Below are 9,649 nucleotides of genomic sequence, written 5' to 3' on the forward strand. Positions count from 1 at the left end.
TAGAAATGGACAAATGCATTTTGCATCATGGGCCATTAGTGGTTTGCAGAACACATTAAGAGCAACATCCCTGCCCATGGGCTGAAGTAAAAATAAAATATCAATGATATTTTATAATGTAAAAAATACACTGCATAGGGGTTTCCTTTCCACTCCCACAAAAGAAATTCACTACAAGACTTTGAGAGGAGGACAGTCCATCCCATAGTACAAGTCAGGAAACTGAGGCCCAGGGAGGGTTAAGACCCAGATCACTGGCAAAGATGGGCCTGACCCTCACTCTCTCTGGCAGAAAACCTTCCATACGATACCAGAGTGGATTTCCTATACACATTAAGAATATACAGAAGGACCAAAACCACTGCGGCTTCAGTGATGTTTTAAAACAAACCAATGCTTTATTGATCTTAGCTCTACACACATGTTTGAAAGGGGCAATGCATGCAAGTCACGATTTCTGTATTAACTGTGAATGTTCTGGTTTAGATCTGGAACGTCTCCCAAAAGCCTCATGCGTTCAGAAGTGGGGGCTTTTCAAAGCTGCTTTGATCATGGGACACTACACACACTGGCGGATGGACCCATTGATGAATTCACAGCTAAATGTGCTGTTGAGAGGTAGGTCCTGGTTGGAAGGAGGGTGTCCCTCGGCTGTGCCTCTGGAGGGTGCATCTGCTTTCTCAACTCCTCCCTTTTCTTTCTACTTCCTGGCTGCCATGGCATGAGCCACTGTCTTCCATCAGGCCCTTCTACCATGCTCTTTCTGCCGTGGAGCCAGCCAACCATGGACTGCATCCTCTGAACACCATAAGTTGACACCAACATCTTTTCCTTTAAATTTCACATTTTGGGTATTTTGCCCTAGGAAACCTAATGCATGAAAGTAGTGTTTACTGCATATAGGGATCATTATTATCCAAAGAGTTTGACAGTCAAATGGTCTATGGGCTGGAGATCAGAGAGCACAGTGTGAGGGCACTACAGAGAGGCTGGTTTCCAGCCTTGCTTTGGATGTGCTACTGAGGCCCACAGAAGCTGAGGCCACACTCCAGCACTGCACAGGGAGTGCCAGCCCTGCCCTCTGCTTACTGTCATCTGCTGCTTCCATCTGCCTCTTGTTTATGCTTCCTTTCCTGAACAGCACTGCACTGTACTTCAAAGCTCTGCTGCTCACCTCACTGCAGCTCGAAGCCTGCCAGCGCTGGGACCTTCTTTCCATGGGCATAGTAACAGGTGCAGTGGGAGAGGGAGATTGAACCAAATAGGAACAAATAATGGTTAGTCTTGAGGCTTTGGCTACCAAACTGGAAACAGGAGGAGTCTGTCTTTCTGCTGTGGCTGATGAATTTGTTGGACACAGGTTGGACTGTAGGGGGCCAAGCATACAGCCCTCTATATGGAAAATGTATGTTAGCAGTGAAGCGACACAGAAAACAGCACAGAAGTGGAGGTTTTAGTCTAATGACATCTCTCAAGTGCCTGGGTTCACCTGTACCTACAGCTGGTCAATTCATTTTGTGCTTCTGGGCTTCCAAACATGAGTCTTGACTAAGGCCTTTGGGCAATAACTTAAACTCTCTGCTTTAGTTTCCTGACCCGGAAAAATGCAATAATTACCCTAGCATCCTCAGAGACTGTTTATAAAAAGCAATGAATACAAAAGCATTTAGTAATTCATACATTGAAAGAGTAAACACTTGTTAATGCCTATTTTCCCCTTAATTATGGAGCGAAGCAGAGGCTATTCCAGTGCACAGCAGCTACAGAAGCAGACCTTGGTTCTTCTTTCGCCCTGCAGAGACTCTCCTAAAGTCTAATATGAGTTGAACAGACATGCCTGTTCTTTTACAATTCCTTTTCTAATTCAGATCTGAAGTTCTAAAAGTTCAAAGGAGTGTGTGGAGGGAAGATTATATCAAGCTCTCGGCTACAAAATGAATCACTGGTGTAAGAAGCAAGGGCTGGCTCTTCAAAGAGCTTTTCACATCCTACATCTTTGTCAAAGATACTTGAAAGCTAGATTTGGACAACTGTGAAGGAATTACAGCACAACAAAAGTTTATTTAGACAAAAAGCAGCATGGCACCCACCAGACAATAAACGCACATACTAAAAACACTGTCAGCGTGAGACCAGGGCACAAGGCCATCTCTTAGATTGGAGGATATGTATGGAATTGCAACAGGAGGAGCAAAGCGATTACCCGCAACTCCCGTGGCTAAGTTCTCAGGGCTCTGCTGAGTATAACTCTTCCTAGAGGGATCAGAAATGGGGGATTATTTCTACATGATCTAAGGAAAGGCCTGGTCACTCTCTAGAGGTGGCATCTGCTTGGCATTCTAAAGAAAAGCCTACAGTCCTCACACTCTGCTGACAAATAAAGACGTGTCACGTATATGTACTGACTCCTCACCATGGATGTAACGATTAGGTGCTGCAAATGTGTATAATAACAATAAAAATTAAAAACCAGAAATACAGATGGTTTCTAGAGTTTACAAATTCTGTTCAGTAATTTACTCTCCTCCCTTGTCTTTCTTCCTTCTCTCCTTCCCTCTCCCCGCCCCCTTACTTAAGCCTCTTTTTTTGTCATACTAAGAACTGAACCAGAGCCTTTGCACCAGCTACATGCACCTCCTTTTACATTCTGAGACAAGGTCTTGTTAAATCACTAAGTTGCCAAGACTGGGCTCACGCTTGCCATTCTCAGCCTCCCAGAGTGCTAGGATGGTAGGTATGCCCCACTACTCCCGCGCTTCTTTTCCAAAAGGAAATAGTTTTACATTCTTCTGGTTTAAAAAACAATATATGCTTGTTAACAAAGAAAGGGAGGTCAACAAGCATACAGAAGAAGGGAAACATACTTTTACAGGGAGAGAGAGAGGTTATTTATTATTTGAAGAAACTAGAATGGCACCACATTTCAAATATGTTTCTATAACCCACTTTTGGTTACCTAACAGTACGCATGGAGTGCTTTTTTCTAATGTTGGTAAATATAAGCCAACATTTTCCTCTCTGTTGTCATAATTTATGATGCTTCACACTAACAGGCACTCAGGAGTTTCCTCTCCAATTTTTTTTTTATTATTTTAAACAATGGGCCAAGTTTGCATCTGTAGTTAAATGATACAAAAATCTTTATGATAAAGATTTAAGTTAAACTCAAGATAAAATTAAAATCTTTAAGCTAAAGATTTATGCAGAAGACTTTCCTAGAAGTGCCATCACCTTGACACCTGATGCAGATGGCTCCAATTATTCCCCTGGGACTTGCCCTGGTTTTTTTTTTTTTTTTTTTTTTCTTTCCTATGCAGTAGATGGAGTGTGTGTACTATGTATTCTCATTCTTTTGAATTTCTTTCCATTCTCTTGACTTTGAGCATTATCTAAGGACAACAACATAGATTAGAAAGGACACCATAGGGAGTAGGAAAAACTGGACCTGGACATCTAAGAGAGGAGGAAGATTAGTGCACACATCATGTAACTCAAGCACTTGGATTTCTGTGACCCAGGTCAAGGTCAGAATTCTGTGATGTGACTGAATTTCCTAATAAATACACATGGATTAACAGAAGGAAATCATTAAAACTACTAAGAAGATGAAAATATTTTAATTAAACTAATACAAAATGTTCATATTCTGATTAATACTGAGTCCCTGACAGACGAGTAGCAGATGGCTTAGAAAAATGGTTTTGCAAATTGGCTGGATACATTTTGGACATGGCCTAATTTGCAGGAAGCTTCCCCACCATTGGATGCTATAAGTCCCCGGAAGTCTATCTGCCTTCTGGAAGGAGAGGATATCAATAAGGACACGGACTCTCAGTGTGACATACGCTGTCAGTGAGACTCTTGAACCGACTTTCTAAACCAACAACAAACACCTCCTTTATTTTGTTTTTTTTCCGGTACCGGGAACCGAACTCATGACCTTGCGCTTGCCAGGCAGGCGCTGTGCCGCTGAGCTAAATCCCCAGCCCCAAACACCTCCTTTTAACAAATAGCCTTATTTGCTGTAGTTCGTTCTTTCACAGAAGCCAGGTATCTGGGAAGCTCAAGGACTTGGACCATTTGCCTTTCCAGAAGCAGATCCGTGCTGGACCAGTCTTTGCATTTGCTGTCTTGTCAGCACGGAATCCCAATTCTTACTTGCTTCTGAGGTCTAATGGAAATGCAGCCTCATCTGCAAGGTCTCCCTTGATCCCCAACCCCACAGTGCTGGGGCTGGTTTGAGCTCCTTTATGAACAAACGCAGACCTTAGCTTCTGCTTGCAGCTAACTGTGTGGCTATTAGGTGTGTACCAGTTTTCCCACTGGGCCGAGAGAGGGCAGTTTATGTACCCTACTTATTTTACTTGTCATAGTCATGGTGATCTAGAGGAACACATTTATATACAGAGATGGATGCACAGCAAGGGATTTATTAGGCTGGTTTGTAAGATCAGAAGCAGAAGAGTCCCAGTGGTCTTCCGATGAGTTACAGATGAAGAATCCAAAATAGCCGGAATCCAAAATTCTGGAGAGCCAGAGGATCCAAGAGCAGTTGAGGGTCAAAGGCCTGGAGGCTCACTGCCGAGTTCCCCGTGTGAGTCTGTGTCAGCAAAGGGAAGAGTCTGTTGGAAGGCTGAAGAGTGTGCTGGAATCCTAAAGGAACCAGAGACCCATGGCTGAAGGCAAAAGTGAAGTCCGGAGCTCCTCCAAAGAAGGTGTGAAATCCGTCCTTCTTCTTTTGCTTTGATTCTGTCCAGTCACCCAAACTACTGGCTGGTGCCACCCACCCCAGGGCGGGTCTTCCTTCCACATCCAGGGCGGGTCTTCCTTCCACGTCCAGGGCGGATCTTCCTTCCTCAGTCAGCTGGCCTCTGTGTCAGTCCATACACACATCCAGAATTTACTGATCAGCTAGGCAGTTCTTATTCAGATCAAGTTGACATATCACAATTAAGGACTGATTACACAAGTATCTCGTCACACTGGGCTTCATCCCTGTCACAATTTAACTGCAAAGTAAGAGGATAAAGCTGGACAGTAAGATGATACCATTAACACATGGTTAGTGAATTGAGACAATATTTCTTTACCTCTCTTCCATTTTTTCCCACAAAGTATTCAAGGCACACATGGATAAGAAAACACCAAACAAATCCATAATGCCTCATTACTGTTCTTGGTTCATGGGTAAAAGAAGCACCGACTTAAAAATAGGGATTCTCTGAGATTACGTAATCTATCCAGTGTCCCAGCAGCAAGGAACAAATATTTGAATTTAGGTCTGTCTGATTCCACAGATTAACCTCTTAATAATGGCCATCTCCTGCCTCGAGATCTCCACTTACAGTAGAATAAAGCTGTGAGATCTGAAATCTATTCTAAAAGAAACTTCAAAAGTGAATGAGTAGAAAAGCTCACATCAACTTCATCCACTTTTACAACAGTTTCAGTGAAAACAGGTTCTCTTTGATAGTGTAGAGGAGACTAAAAAAGTCCCAGCAGTGACAGTTTCGGTGGGATGAGCCATTCCAGTCTGCCATGTGTCTTTATGCTCCAAGGCGGGGTCTTGCTGGATGGAGGTAGAAATAGTAGTTTTAAGTGGATACGCTGTGTTTTAATAAAGGCAAAAGCATCAACAAACCTTTTAATCACCAAATCAACATGCAAAAATTAAGATAAATTACACTTGAAAATAATAGAGTTATGAATGCACAAAGGCTAATTGAATTATTATAGAGTGTTCTAGGAGAAGCACAAAGGAAAACCGGCCCCAGCTCCTTCCATGGTGTTCCCTGGCTGAAGGTGAGGCCACTCCTAGCAGAGGGCCATTGGGGATGAAACCAGAAGCAGAAGCCTTGGGATGGTCCATGCCATGGTTGCCGAGTAGACCCAGGCTGCCTGGTGCCCTTGATACTGATACAGGACGCCCACACCTGCTCCCACACGGAAGCTCACCATGCTCAGGTCCCCCTGCAGGCTCCCTGTGGAACCTCTGAACCATCTTCATGCTCCAGTATCCACCGCAGACCTCAGTTCATGTCTCCTCCCTGCCACACTTCCGAGGGGTCTATTTGCTTCTGCGGACAAGAGTTTGTCATTCACTCATCAAATACTTTACAGAGCACCCATGATGACCCTGCAAATGTTCTAAACTCTGGGGATGCATCGCTTTTGTACATAGTCTTGGTGCCCACACAGTATGAATTCTCGTGAAAGAGAAAGAATGCAGAAAGAAATAATTAGCCATAGAATCTGCTCTCAGTGCAGGATGGGCTGAGGAACAATAAAACAATATATGGGGATGGAAAAGGATGAGATTTATTAGTTTAAGTAGAGCAGTGGGAAGATATCTCAGCAATGGGGTGACACAGAAGCAGAGACTAGAATAAATGGAGAAAATGTGTCATGTGAGTGTCATGGGAGAGTGTGTTAGGGACAGAGGCAAGAGTACATGCCAAGGCCCTGAGGCAGAGAAAGAGTTACATATTTTCAAGAAGAAATGAGAATAATGGTTCTGCAGTGGACTAATCAGGGCTGGGAATAAGCTATGTGTTTGCAGAGTTAGAGAGCAGATAAAATAAAAGTTGGGAGGGATACAAGAAAAGGAGCAAGAGGCCCTGGTGAGGACTGATGTTGGTGTTGACTCAACAGTGGGGTAGAGATGTGGAATGATCAGCTCTGAGCTACATTTTGGAACACAACACACAAGATTTGAACTTATCAGATTGCTGATAAGTTCAGTATCAAAAGAGAAAGGGAGATTTCCAAGATGACTCTAAGACCAGCCAAACTGATTAATACCTTGCTCCAAGACCTTAGCATGGATCTTCCATCCAGGATTTTCATCCAGTTCCATCCAGGAGTTCTGTGCTGCCATCGGTCTTTGAGGAATCCAGAAAAGTGTACTCAAAGGGAAGACTGGCCATGCATTCATTTGGCCCTGTGCTTATTCTACAACATCCTTTTCTGCACTGGGGCCCTGCGGTAGGGAGTGGGGGATAAATGCAAACAGAACAAGGATTCAATGAAAACTGATAAAGAAGAAAATGCACCAAAAAGCTACTGAAATTGTGAGGGTCTCGGAACTGTCACACAGATGGAGAACTTGGTTTCTGACACGCCTACATCGTGACCTCCTCCTGAGTAGTTTTCCAGTCTTGGAAATATTGGCATTTGGGGCCTAACAACATATTTCTGCAGAGATGGATGTATCTGGTCCCCACAAGAGGGTTAGCAGCATCCCTGGCTTCTACTTACCACACTGCAGTAGCCCTGGACCAATGATGCTTTCAGGTCTTGTCAAATGTCTCTAGGGTAGGAAATCACCTTGGTTAAGAACCGTTGCCATGGTGCATTGTAGACTTGTTCAGGGTGCCAGATTCTAAGCAGGAAGGGAATATACTCACAAGTCTTGTGTAACAGATGTGAATGGGTAGAGTACCATCAAGACTGCTTTCAATGTCAGCACCTGCAAGGGAATTTCCCAGGTCCTTCCAGGTGGAAAAGAACCTTCCTTCCTGTGAATCTCTAGAGTATTCAACATGTTCTACCTGCTGTGTCCCTTTCAGTACACCTGTAACTACCCCTTTGGTGCTTACTAAGCTGTGTGCCAATGCAGACTAAGTATTTTGCTTATTATCTTCTTTGTTACTGCCCATTTTTTCATTTAGATTCCAGCTCACTTATATTCTCTGGGGAAGCTGCCAGATTAAATCTTCTGAAGCTCCATCCTACCTTGCCCCATTTTATAGTACCCGTTTTGTTAGTAATTATATTTATATTTAAGGAATAATTTGATAATATGTTTCATTCATGGGAATATGACCTCCACTCAGGTGAAATTTTGGCTATTTTTGCACAATATTTAGCTCCAGTCCTTAGCATTGTATTCAGGCTGTGAGACTCAAAGATTGTTGAATAAACAAATGATTAATTAAGATAATGTTAGCAAAATGTCTTGCAAAACATAGTCACAGCACATGATCAGTGATGATTGTGACATCATTTAGTTATTACTATTATTGCCATTATTTGTAGTGCTGGCAGGGAGACGAGTACTCATATTTGCAAATTGATGTCCCCTGATGAATTCTCTCCCTTGTTCCTTCTTTTTGTCCTCTTTCCATTTCCCGCCCTGTAGCCTATCATAGTCCTGAGCTACACAAAATAAGCTTTCTCTTACGAAATTCAGGATTTCACGAAAGAGCAAACGTGAAAACCTCATAGAAACCCGAACTACCATTGATTACAGAGACTTTTGTTGGTTTTGCCAGGTACAAATGAGAGGGATCTAGATCCACCTGGGTAAGACTGCAGCGAGAGCTTCTGCAGATGGTTGAGCCACACATCAGCCTTCTATCAAGGTGCCCTGTGGGATGTTTGCAGTCTGAATGATTAAGGCGAAGACAGATGTCCTGGGGCTAAGTAGGGCAGCCGGAGCAAGGAGGGAAACCTACCAGCGCCAAGGTCTCCTTTGCAGCTGTAGTCACATGTCACAGGCAATTGGACTGGGTGCTCAAACTTAAAGTGCAATTCAATTGTCTGCAAAATCAGAGCCCAAATGAGTTGTCCTGTTGGCTTCCGGAAAGTCTTGCCATCCAGGAGGAGTGACCTAGGGCATTTCTCTTCCTTTTGATTTCTTCGAACAATCCATTTGACAGGCAATGGCTATCGGAAGACAAATAGCAAGTTCCATTTATCAGCCTCAGGGATAGTTAAGGGTGAATAACTGTCATTGGGTGGAGTGGGCCATACGTCTCACATGAGCAGTCCGTTCCTGGTTCACAGTCCAGGTGTCTCTGACCTGACACCTCCTGCTCAGAAAGAGGTACACTGGGAGACCAGCCGCCATACAAAATCTGAACCCCCAAATCACCTTGGGATACATGAAACACTGGCGCTTCCAGACGCTCTTCTTATCCTCCCCACCTAGTGACAGCTAGAAACACCTGATGATCTAAAGATGACTTTCATGACCAGAAAATAAAGTATCAAACCAGTCTCTGCTCTGTACCTGCCTGAGGAGGACAGGCATGTCTTCCTCCAACGCGGTTAAGCTACACGCACAGAGTTCCCCTTGAGTTGACACCTTTATCTAAAGCACAGGCTGTTGTCTCCAATCTACTTTTTTAGGCTTAAGCCCTCTCTCTCCACCGCTTTTTAATGCAGATTTCTGCCAGGTGTTAATGCTGCACTAGATACAGGTAAGCTTCTCTGATTAAAACAATAATCTTGACCTCCTACATTCATCCTTACATCAGCTCCTGAGATTCCTCTTTGGAACGTGATGGCATCTTCGACGACTAACTTGAAAACCATTGCACTGAATCACCTTCCTAGAAATCTGCAGGTCTACAGCAACAAAGACCGTGAGAACCTGATCTTGTTCTCTTTGGAGAAGACGGGCCCTGGTCAGCTCTCCCTAACACAACTGGGTACAGAATCCAGACTTCTGATGACTCGGTCTTTAAGCTCATGGCTGGTCACCCCGGGTAAAAGCACTTGAGGCCCTAGCTCTCCTCTGTCCTTGAAGCCATGTATGTTGGCACAGGCTTCCTGCAAGTAGAGGCAGGAATATATTTTCCTAATTTGTATAAATGCACAAGGTAACAGCTCCCATCTAATGCTTCAGGCTTCTCTGTCTCTCCCT

General features: G+C 43.8%; 1 long non-coding RNA gene across 1 annotated transcript; it reads right to left on the reverse strand.

Annotated features, from left to right (window-relative positions):
- Nucleotides 1-4,416: 4,416 nt before the first annotated feature.
- On the reverse strand, nt 4,417-7,466 carry LOC102028445. The gene is made up of 5 exons (XR_261399.2): nt 7,407-7,466; nt 7,258-7,309; nt 6,802-6,979; nt 5,956-6,077; nt 4,417-5,009 (listed from the first exon to the last, which is right to left on the reverse strand). It is a non-coding gene; the product is annotated as an uncharacterized LOC102028445 (long non-coding RNA).
- Nucleotides 7,467-9,649: the final 2,183 nt, after the last annotated feature.

This window comes from Chinchilla lanigera, unplaced genomic scaffold (genome assembly GCF_000276665.1).
Source record: "Chinchilla lanigera isolate Chin_1 unplaced genomic scaffold, ChiLan1.0 scaffold00029, whole genome shotgun sequence".
NCBI lineage: Eukaryota > Metazoa > Chordata > Mammalia > Rodentia > Chinchillidae > Chinchilla > Chinchilla lanigera.